The sequence below is a fragment of the Ambystoma mexicanum genome, chromosome 2q (genome assembly GCF_040938575.1).
Source record: "Ambystoma mexicanum isolate Mex_15411 chromosome 2q, UKY_AmexF1_1, whole genome shotgun sequence".
Taxonomy (NCBI): Eukaryota; Metazoa; Chordata; class Amphibia; order Caudata; family Ambystomatidae; genus Ambystoma; species Ambystoma mexicanum.
The window spans coordinates 1,434,532,300-1,434,544,400 of NC_090924.1; the positions used below are offsets into that span (position 1 = coordinate 1,434,532,300).

Here is a 12,101-nt window from a genome sequence, read left to right on the forward strand (position 1 = left end):
CACATATATAAATGAGTACCCCTACCTGGGGAGAAGAGGCTATGCGGATGCCAGCAGGGGGGCTGCGTTGCAGGGATCATGTTATGTGGATGCAGCCCAAGGCCTCACCGCGACGTGGGAGTGAGTGGGATCACCTGCAGGATGTAGTCTAAGGTGTGCACCTCCTGGCACGATAAGGAAAAATGCCACAGTGGGATCGCTGGCATGAATCTCATGCAGGCAGGCTAATGGTGGAGCGTTTCACTTTCAGGCATGGTGAGAAGCAAGAAGAGTGCAGCGGCGAGATCGCCGGCACCATGACAATGGCAGGATCACCACAGAGACTGGAGTGGCATGGCGGCAGGATCGCCGGCACAGGAGCAGACGGGCGGTATCGCCCCCGGGAGCACTGGATTGTCACATGAACAGGTGTGCAGGTTCATCCCCAGGATGTGTATCCAGCGGGATCGCTGTTGTGCGTCAGAGTTGTCTGCTGGTGCCTTCCAATAGATGTCAGTCTAGATGTAGGCGGAGGTGGGCCAAGGTTATCAGGGTTTCAATGGCCTTGTTGCCAGTTGTTACCCGTGGGAAGGTCACACCCGGCAAAGAACGACACAGGACGTGGGTGGACTGCTCTCTCTCTCTCTACTTTATTCTATGCACAACTGAGGAAACCCTTTGAGTCCCCCTTCCTCCTCCTCCGGGTCACTTGCCTCCCTCCCATGTGGGTCTGCATTACAGGCACTGTGACTCTTCGCCTGTAACACCTCCATCCATAGGAATGGGACATGCTGATCCTGCAAAATTGTTTTAGAGTTAGCCACCCCATACCTCTCAACCTTTTGAGTCACCAGAGTGGGTGAAAAGAGATGATTTCATTTTCAGTGGATGACAGCCATTTATGTCTATGGAAAGGTGAGCTGACTGACTCCATGGTGGGCAGTGCTTTAAGTGGGCCAGGGCTAGCTGGGGCCGAGCCCCGGCAGTCTCCAGAAAACGCTCCTGAGCCAGGGCTCTTACGAGGCCCACCCCCGACTAGCCCCAACCATGCTGACCCCCGAGGCAGCACTTTCATTCAAGGAGCCAGTGGTAAAGCAGTGCACCATGGCACTCCTTGAATGAAAAGTCTGCCTGCTGGGTGTGATCTGGGGCACACTGGTGTCACACCTTTGGTGCGCCCAAACCCTTCTTTTGTTTAAAAGGAGGGGCTGGGAGCATCAAAGTTAATAATGCTAGTGCGCCCCAGCTCTGCTTCTTTCAGCAGCCCCTACCTCTTTGGCGAAGAAGGGCTGTCAATGGGTGCATGGCTTAAGTACACCCATACTTAGGCCACACCTAACAAGAGCCCCCCTCAATTTCTAATCCCACTTAAAGCACTGATGGTGGGTGACACTAGTCCTGAGGTTTGCGAGGTGAGAGGTATGCTGCTCATGACCGGCTGAAGATATGTTGATATATACTTCGCACTGTTGCCATTTACATGGCCTCCAGGTGCTCATGTGGCTCTGTAAGAAAAGTGTGTAGGGTTGGTTAGTGAGGACGAGAGGGATAAGAGAGATAGGATAGAGTTTGTGCTCATCTGTTGATGCATGCAGAACCAGGAGGAACTGGTGTCTGTGCATGTGAGCTTTCCGAGTGTGCTTTGTTCCGCGCACCTGGCTTGTTTTGTCCGAAAGCGTGGTCCAGTATCTCAGGTTGTTGTTTGCACGTATTGGGTTTGTAGCATTGTTGGGGGTCGCCTGCCATGGACATCCGGCAGGCGCCCTTAGGTGCTGCTACCTTCAGCACACGACAGGCCCAGTGCCTGTGGGGCTTGGGGGCCTGCCCTGGACATCCGGCAGGCCCCATGGTACTTTGGGACACCAGTACCATTGGGGGTTGTGGGGGCACAGCCTGCCAGGCCCCTGGCCATGCGGACCTCTGCCACCGTCCTGGCACGAGGGTCCCACGGAATCAGGGCCTGCAGGCCTGGGCCTCCATGAGTAGGCCTGCGGCCTACATCAGTATATGAGACACGGACTCAGAACCTCCTCTTCTGGAGTCTGCAGCCGTTCTGTCTCACGTGCCTGCAGGGGCTCCCTTTATTAGCTTGGGCCAGGACACAGTCATGGTCCATCTTAAAGGGGCAATACACATGGGAGAAACACATCCCCTTAAAGGTGCAATCCACACAAGAGCGTCACACCCGACAAGCATGATTAAAGAGGGGTGTGCGGTTTGCACGTTTTTTGGTGGGTTGTTTCACTAGCCATGTTGTGCTCCATGGGGGCCCATTTCAAAATTAAGTTAGGGAGCGGCCTTGCCTTTATCTGGGTAAATACATTATCATAGCTCTCAAAAGCGTGTGAGTTGAGAGCTATGCATTATTGGGCACCTGTTGGGTGCAAACATGAAAATGGAGAGATAAAGAAATGCATGGAGGGGGGAATTAGCTGCAGATTATCAAGGGGCAGGCAACCAGCAGGAATCTTTAACGCTTAAATGTCAGCTAAAAATGTACTAAGTTCTCTTTGTCAGCATGGTTATGATGTAGTAGAAAGGAAAGTGAGGTGACGGGCTGAGGGCTCCGGCTCCAGCAAATGTTGTCTGAAACGTGCGCACTTCGAGTTAAATAAGTACGTTGATTTGTGATAACACTGATAGTAAAGGGTTTGGGGCCACCCGAGGCTCGAGGCCCATTACAACTGGAAAGTGGGAATGGTCCCAGGCCTTCCCAGCACAGCAGACACCCTATTTAAAGCAATGTTATTCGTCTGAGAGAGACTGGTGTTAAGAAGTATGTATTGTTGGTTAAATTGTAAATAAATATTTAAAAAAAAAAAACAAAAAAAAAAAAGTATGATGACACTTAAATCATATTGCTGTATACATACCTCATGTAATAAACATCACAACAACTGGTAGTGGCAGGCTGGATTTCTTAGATGCTGGATCGCCATCTGCAGGTACCATGTTGCATATGTGGTGGCCTCGATGGCTCCCAAGGCCTTGCATGGACAGTACCCGTTCCAAAATGGCTTAGGGTACACATCGTCTCCTGCTCCAAAATGGCTCTCGGCGCCTGGCGGCGGCAGACACGCAGCGTTTCAATATGGCCGCCGCGCCTCTCCATGACCCGATCCAATATGGCGTCCCCATCCTTCTGACAGCTGTGCTCATAACTCGCATAACTCGCAAGTTAGGACTACGAGGGACTTCCGAGTACTGCGAGCCCAGGCGAGAGAGAGAGGAGGACCACCACGCCGAAGCGGAGGGCGTCCCGGGCGGAACATTAGTTTTCAGCTCCCCACGGTTAGCTATTCCCATTGTACCTCTCTTTCGGAATGATCTCCCTGACCGCTGTTAGCATGCCTACAGACAGACGCCTGTTCCTTGCAGGCAGCCCACGCTGCCATTCTGCCATGCTTGCAGCAGCCCACGCTGCCATACTTGCATGCTGCCATGCTTGCAGGCAGCCCACGCTGCCATGCTTGCATGCTGCCCACGCTGCCATGCTTGCATGCTGCCATGCTTGCAGCAGCCCACGCTGCCATACTTGCATGCTGCCATGCTTGCAGGCAGCCCACGCTGCCATGCTTGCATGCTGCCATGCTTGCATGCTGCCCACGCTGCCATGCTTGCTTGCTGCCATGCTTGCAGCAGCCCACGCTGCCATACTTGCATGCTGCCATGCTTGCAGCAGCCCACGCTGCCATGCTTGCATGCTGCCATGCTTGCAGGCAGCCCACGCTGCCATGCTTGCATGCTGCCCACGCTGCCATGCTTGCATGCTGCCATGCTTGCAGCAGCCCACGCTGCCATACTTGCATGCTGCCATGCTTGCAGGCAGCCCACGCTGCCATGCTTGCATGCTGCCATGCTTGCAGGCAGCCCACGCTGCCATGCTTGCATGCTGCCCACGCTGCCATGCTTGCATGCTGCCATGCTTGCAGCAGCCCACGCTGCCATACTTGCATGCTGCCATGCTTGCAGGCAGCCCACGCTGCCATGCTTGCATGCTGCCATGCTTGCATGCTGCCCACGCTGCCATGCTTGCATGCTGCCATGCTTGCAGCAGCCCACGCTCCCACGCGTGCATGGCCTCCGTGATGCCCTTACTTTCAACCCCCTGTTGCTCCCGCCTTCTCCTCCATTAGCTTCCCCTCTTTGAGCCCCGCCTTGCATTCTCTAGAGCTCTTTTATTCCCACAGTCCGCTCTCCACACACTTTGTTACTCCCGTTCTCCATTTATTTGAGCCCATTTCCATTTGCCTCTGTCGGTCGCACTTATTCCTCAACATCCCATTTTCCTTCTTACTTTTCCTCTGTCTAATGTTGTTCCTTATTAAAAACTACTGCAAACTGCATAATTAAAAATCTGCAAGTATTATTGTTGATAAAAAACCGCAGACTTATGAAGTGTCCCGTGCCGTTGCCATCTGTGATGTGGCCATTGACTTTTATTTCCCTGGAAAATCTGGGACTTGTTTTCTTCAAGTTTAAACGCGAAATAATGCAATACAAATCCCAGAATCCAAAGGGAACGTGCATGACTGGAAGGCCATCTCACGCGTGGCCACGGGGAACTTGACAGCCTTGGGACTGCAAACTTTTGGACAAAGTATATTGCAGTAAACTGCAGAATGGTGTGCACTGCGGCTATAGTAATATACATTTAAGTAAATATACTGTTAATATATTGCGGAGATTCCATGGTATGTCCTGCAGTGTGTGTGTGTGTATAATATTGCACAGCGTCATATTGACTGTAAGCAAGGAGAGAGTGAGAGAGAACAGTCGAGTAACTTAGCTGAAAATGTTGGGGGGGCATGACATCTGAAGAAAAGCTGCCCCAGCCAAATGAATGGGGACAGAATGGTGTGCCATGAAAGTTGGGGGGGTTGGGTGGATCAAGCGCCCCTACCCCCCCGACCCCTGCAAAATTACACCCATGAAAATATATACAAGAATTGCAATTGCGCAGTTCACAGTGGCACTCCTCCATTTAGAATCCAAAGAATCACGTTTGGCCATCATCTTCGTGTTAAAAGTCCTTTATTATTCAGTAGGTGGACACATAAACACACAATTATGCGTTTCACCCAAACCGGGCTTCATCAGATTGTGAATGGAACAATGGAATTCCTTTGCATTTAACCTATGACTCATCAATGCTCTCCTTGGTTTAAAAACACTAGACTGCTACTTCATTGCACTCTCATTAGCCTCCAAGTCCCTTAGGCTCTAATATCAACATGTTATCATGTTCTGATCCCTTTATTTGCTGATATACATTGTGCATATGATGTATAGTCGAATTCATTCATTTTAAGTGAACTGTCATTCTGCAAATATTGCTGTTCTTAAGTTATTCATTTTAGTATAGTAGCTATACTGATTTAATTATTCGGTGCTTTACCTTAATAAGTGCAAGGTGCTAGTACCCGATGCATTGCTGCATTCATTTTGCTATAGTAGCCGTACTAAAGTAATTACTCAGTGCCATTACCCTAGTAAAGTGCTGGTACTCAATAAAGTGCTACATGCTTGCTGAGTTAGAATGTTTATAATCTACACACAAACTTTAATTTGTAGTAATGCAGTAGTCGGCATACAAATATGTATATTTGTATTTGCCGGGAAATTATGCCGCTTGATGTTATTTGTTGCAATTCATGTAACTTTATATCGAGGCTCACCAAGGGTGCAATCGATTAACCTCACTATTCTTGGTAATGGGAGTTGATGTTAATCTGTTTACTTTCAAGGAATATTATACATGTTCATTACTGTGCATGCTATATTTGGTAAAGTGGTTCGTGCCTTAGATGATTTCAAAGGTAAAATTGCCATGACTTTCTAAAAAATGTTCAAGAAGATATTATAAAGTGCTCAGTGCATCAAGTATAATAAAGCGCAAAGTTGCTATAGTTCTCTTAATATATCATAATACATATTCTATGTCACATTTTTTTCCCATGTACGCAAAACCATCAGTGCACAGATTTTATACCACAGTTTATCTTGCCTAAGTTGTACTTGTCTTCCCAATACCAGAGGAGGTCTAGTGTGTTTATGGGATCCATTGTGTCCAAAAATTATTGTGATAAAAACATATATAATGTGCACAGGATTATTGCATGTACCTACACCTCACTTGCTAAAAACGTATAAAAAAAACATATCAGAAAAAACATACATTATAGTTTAAAAGTTATTAAATCCTGGATATCATGCCAATAGTTGTTCAGTTTGCGGCCCCATTCATTAAGTTTTCTTTTCATAATGCCAGCCATTTGTTGTGAAATGTCCATATTTTCACTCTAGCATCTCACAAGCGCATTTGTTCTTGAAATAGACAATACATATGTAGTCCTTAAACTCATTCTCCTATTAACTTATAGAGCTCCTCATCCTTGTTGTGTCCTCCCGGGGATTTTATTCTATTCAATTATGTATCTACTTTCCAATTGGCAAAACTGTCGCTCTCTATCCCCGCCTCTCGGATGTTGTTGAACATGATCAATGCCAAAATATTTTAACGACTCAATGTTTCCTTTATGTATTTCTGAAAAATGTTTCGCTAGAGGATATGTTGGATCATTGTTTTTAATTGCTCTCAGATGTTGCAAAATTCTGATTTTGACTTCCAATTTGGTGCTTCCTATGTACCAGAGGTTGCAGCTACAACTGATTACATATATCACACATTTTGTGCTGCACAGAATGGCACAAACGCCCCTGTCCACCCACCCCCGTAAAATTATACCCATGAATATATTGACAGCAAGCAGTGGCACACCACCGTTGAGCTGACGGTTGGGCTATGTTGACTCAAGCTGGCTGATCTACAGAGCCCGGACACAGATGTTAAACGTTGCCTGGGCTTTGCTGTTCACAAAGGCCCTGTAATTACTAACGTAAAGCATTTCACTGTTGGCACCTGCATTGATATGCATACGTCTTTAGGGAATTGAAATTGTGATTCGGGGTTTAAGACTTGCATGCCAGGGGAAAGAATGGAAGGGTAGAGGGGGGACAAGAGACCATTTCTCACAGCAGTCCTTAAGTAGATGCTTTCAGGCTTAAAGGAGAGTTATCTGCGTGTAACATTGAAGCTGCACTGTCTCATTAGAATGTGTACAGAAATAGATGCCCCCACACACATAAGTTTGCCCCTCCCCCACCAGCTCTGAAGTTGACGCCTCTCCCAACAGTTGAAGGGTTAGCCTCCCCTAAAATGTAGGTTTCCTTGCACCTCTGACTGCAAGCATGCACATTCTCCCATATGCTTACTCATATATAACAATGGTTGTAAATGTAATTTTGTATTTGTATCAGGTTTGATTTTAAATCAAAAAAGCAATTAAAAAGCCTTTGTGGGAGGGCGCTGTGGGGGGGCGCTGTTGAGCAGCCGCCAAGATGGCTGCTTAGACTTCGAGCTCCGTACCCAGCTATCTTCATTGTCCTGCATCGGCGGTGTAACGCCAGTACCTGCGGTTGGAACACTCGCTATAGGAAGGGCGGATCGCGAGCTTCATCTCCATCCAATTTTGGGAAAAATCGGACTGCTGGGGCCGAGTCGTGGCGTCCCGCCATCCGGGCCGCAGGAGCGGCGGGGAGCCTGGCCGGACCGCGCTCTACCCTGTGGTGAGACCTCCGGAGGACGGGACCTGCGGCCCTGCTGCGGAGCCGATGCTGAGACCTACCGCCTTTCCCCGCCCCGGAGTCACCGCGGGCTGCCTGGCGCGGCCCCCTCGCTGCTGGGGGGCTGAGGCGTGCTCTCCCTGCTGCGCTTGGTGTGGGGTCCTCGCCTAGCGCTGGTTCCCCCGCTGGATCCTCTGCGGCCCTCCTGCGGGCGCAGCCTGCCGTGGAGCTGCGAGCGGCGGCAGCCTCTGGGCCGCGATCCCGCTGAAACCTACACATCGAGAGGCGCCGCGGCCACTGCGCCTGCGGCGGGGCTCACCGTGCGGGCGCCCGGCCCACCTGGGACTGAGGATTGAGTGAGTTCCAGAGGCCTAGTTTACACATTGCATGAAGTTTAAAAATCTGCATGAAGTTTAAAAATCTGCAAGTGCTGTATGACTTTCCACAGCTGAAATGCAGACACTTCTTGCATGGCACTTTGATAATGAAGCAAGGTCTTTCCGCAGCCCTGGTGTGAGGGTTATTAAAAGACCTATTCTAGGGGGGCGTGGCCAGCAGCACAATGGAGCGGACGTGAGTTTGATCGGCTCTGTGACTGCCGCAAATATCCTGTCTTTTATAGCCTGATTCCTGAGAGTTCTATATACCTCTGACACCTGCATCGATAGCTGACGCACTGGGGCACCATCGGATGCAAAATTCAGGGAAAATCGGAGCCCCAAGAGCAAACCCGAGGCGGGTGAAGAGCGAAACGGAGATGGCTCCCGCACTCCCAAGATGGCCGCCGCTGGCACGTGATGCAATTCGGGGCCTGTCGGGCTGCGGGGAGCGATGGTATTGCAAGCAGACTTGACGGAAATTGCCGGACCATCTCTGGCCCACGAGGAGCTCGACGGCTGAGCCGGGAAGACTCTCTTACCGCGACATCCAGTGAGGCCGGTGAGTGGCCTCAGTCGCCAGCCCTAACCCATGCATTGGTAAACCCGAGGTGGAAGCCCCTCACCGAGCCACACTTGCGAGAGACCTCGGCTGAAAAACTCACCTGACCGGGACTGCCGTCGCACACGCTGTCCTACCCGATCCACAGCAAGCCTTGGTCCCTCCCGGGCGCACATAACCCCGCGAAACTGCCTCTCTGGGCAAAGACAAATTGAAAAAAGCCTCTACGCAAAGCAAGATGGACCAGTTTGCGGTGGCACAGGCCCAGGCCTCCCAGTCTCACACACCAGACCCCCCCCCCCCGAGGACAAGACTACCCTCTCCCTGAGAGATGTGATGGCCGCCATTGCCAGCTCCCACACCTCGATGGAAAATTGACAGTATAGCAGCGGATGTCTCCTTTCTGCGCCACGACTTACAGAAACTCTCAGCTGGTACGGGGGAGGCGGAACAGCACATCCCGGGGACTGAAAATAACATTAGAGGCATTAATCAACAACTCTCCCAGACACTAAATCGTCTGAAAATGTTAGAGGCCCGTGTGGATGAGGGGGAAGGAAGATCGCGCCGCAACAATATACGCATCCTCGGCCTCCCGGAGGGGGAGGAGGGGCCCAGTATGGAGCTCTTCCTGGAACAATGGTTGGCGGACATCTATGCGCCTCACCCCTTCTCTAAGTTCTTCTCGTGGAGAGAGCTCACAGAATGCCATCGGGCAGGCCTATAACAGGTGCACCACCCAAAACGATCATAGCAAGATTCCTTAACTATCGGGACAGAGATGCACTCCTTCAAATGGCTCGCTCTAAGGGTACAATCGCCCATAACGGCTCCCGAATCGCCTTTTTCCCTGACTACACCCGGGAGGTGCAGAGGGCAAGACAGTAGATTGAACCGCTGAAGAGGCAACTATTCCACATGAAAGTAAGATACGGATTGCTGTTTCCGGCCCAACTCAAGATCCACCACAAGAGAACCACAGTTCACTTCACGGATCCGAAGGAGGCCTGGAGATGGGCGGAAACGCGCATTGTAGGGGACTGGACGGCAAGACCGACTGATCGGGGAAGGAGACCCCCGGCCTGGGGCGGATTGCCCCCACCTCCCGGGGGGCCCCCGGAGGCCCAGGAACCAGCGATCCTGGAACAAGCGGCAAACCCCGCCAATAAAGCGAGGGGAAACCAACGAACACTAGGAAGCGATGGAATATCGAACCGAAGAGAGGCCGACCTCATAAGTGGACCGTAAGAACTACAGAATGCTCAAAGGCGGTAGGAACTGCAGACCAGAGGGGACCCCCTCTGTTCGCCTGCCAGCCAGGACCCCAAGTTTGAGCTGACACTCTAGTTCTGAGTGCCAACGATGTTCGTGCGACAGGTACTTCGTGTTGGGGTGGAGTATAGAGAGGGGGGGGATGGGTGAGTTTATGTTTTTGTTATAGTATTAATACACGTTTATTACACATTCACAAAACTAATGCATCACGCCACCCAACACACCCGAAATATGGCAACTCCATGAAACAACCCATAATGTCTGCGAACCTGATACTGTACACAATAAATGGCGACCACACTCACCCACGCATCAACCCCTGAGCGCCCCAGGTCTCTTAAAATAATCACATGGAACGTGAACGGGCTGGGGTCCGGAATCAAGCAACATCTTGTTCTGCAGTTCTTGAACAGACATTCTCCCGACGTCGCCCTGATAAATGAGACACACTTAGCTGGGACCAGCTGCACTTTCTTTCGTAGAACCAACTACCGACTGGCCCTACATGCGGGATACACTATGGGATCCAGAGGGACTCTTTTCCTCATACTTAAACGTGTCCCATTCACATCGCTAATAGTTGAACAAGACCCCCGGGGTCGCTATGTGGTGGTTATAGGAACACTGGGACAAGAAACACTGGCCATTGTGTCAGTGTACTCCCCGCCAGGACTGGGAGAGGAATTCCTGGAGGAGTTGGTCACCCTTATGGCAAAACACCAACCTGATACGTGGATTTTGGGGGGCGATTTTAATGACGTCATGTGTAATATAAAAGATCGCACTCATATCGGGGACCGTAACCCGAACACTCCCACCAAACTAGCAAAATGTGCGTCGGCCCTGGGCTTTCGGGACGTGTGGCGGCATCTCCACCCTGTTGACGAGGCCTACTCGTTCCACTCGGGAGCACACGGGTCCATGTCCAGACTAGACTACCTCTTCCTCCCAAACACCGATGTACACAGGGCGACCACTGCAGACCTACACTCTCTCGAAGGCATCTCGGACCACTCACCCCTCATGGCGGTACTGCGCATACAAAGGGAAACCCCACCCCGATCATGGAGGCTGAATAGCTACTATCTGGGCTCCCCTGATCTTGTTGACCACCTCACGGAAGTAACTAATGAATATTTTGAAATTAATACCCCTACGGTTGATGACCCAGTCACGATATGGGAAGCATACAAAACGGTATTGAGGGGGGAGGCGATTTCCTGGGTAGCGGGTAACAAAAGGGAGCGACTTCGGAAGCTGCTGGAGGCAGAAACTGATGTGGGCGACTGGGAAGCCAAATATGTTTGTGACCCAAGCCCGGAGTCTCTCAGATCCCTTAAGGGTGGTAGAGAACGCCTTCGACATATCGAAATTAGACAACGCCAGGCAAGCCCACCAAGACTCCAGGGCAAGGGTATATGAACATGGGGACAAAGCTGGAAAAATGTTGGCCTGGCTCGAGAGAAGAGATGAGGGTCAAAGCCACGTTAGAGAGATCATAACCCTGCAGAATGGGAAATGCCACTCAAACAGGGATATAGCACAAGCTTTTGCTGACTTCTATGCTACGTTGTATGCCGCCCCAGTGTCCCCTCTGGATCCCTTCCTACTAGATAATAATCACCCTGCCATTTCTATCGGAACAACAGAGGGCATAACTGGACACGGCTCTCACAAATGGGAGGAGAGAGAATCCCAGTTACCTCATGAGGCCCTAAAACACTAGACTGAACCGTAGATGGAAAGGGCGACAAATGGAGATCATTTGACTCTTATCGTGCCCTCACTTATTGATTCGTTCCTTGAATGTGTATGTTTTGATTTTGTTTTTCTTGTAGTTTTCATTGAAATTCAATAAAATGCAATATATAAAAAAAAAGACCTATTCTAGGAGACGGTCTGCTGGCGCTGAGGACCGGGTGCAGACCATCGAGGTGCGGCGACGGGGGCTGCCGACCTGGAGACTCTGGGAGAAGACACTTACCACAGCTCCGTCCCACAAGCTGCGGTGACTCATATGTGAGGCGGCGGCGGCGGTAACCAGCACCCTCACTGGAGTTGGAGGTACGTCCCCAGCGATTCCCGCTCCTACCCGCCAGTATAACCCTCCCTGCGATGTCGAGGCCGAGCGCGGCGTGATACGCCTGGCGGAGCCGCTGCGCCACCAGCACTCGCCTCCATTCTCCCACGGCACTACCCGGACCCTGTTTTACCTCCGGCGGGGGGTAACTTCTAAGGCGGAACCTTACTGCCTCCTGCCTGAGACATCCCCTAGGTCCCGA

General features: G+C 50.8%; 1 protein-coding gene across 1 annotated transcript in view; it reads left to right on the plus strand.

The window, feature by feature from the left end:
• Window positions 1–3,114: 3,114 nt before the first annotated feature.
• Window positions 3,115–12,101, plus strand: part of LOC138570232 (trimethyllysine dioxygenase, mitochondrial-like) — a 280,902-nt gene continuing 271,915 nt past the window's right edge. Inside the window, exon 1 of the mRNA XM_069648970.1 lies at window positions 3,115–3,270. The gene's annotated coding sequence lies outside the window, so the exon portion shown is untranslated. The remainder of the gene's footprint in view (window positions 3,271–12,101) is intronic.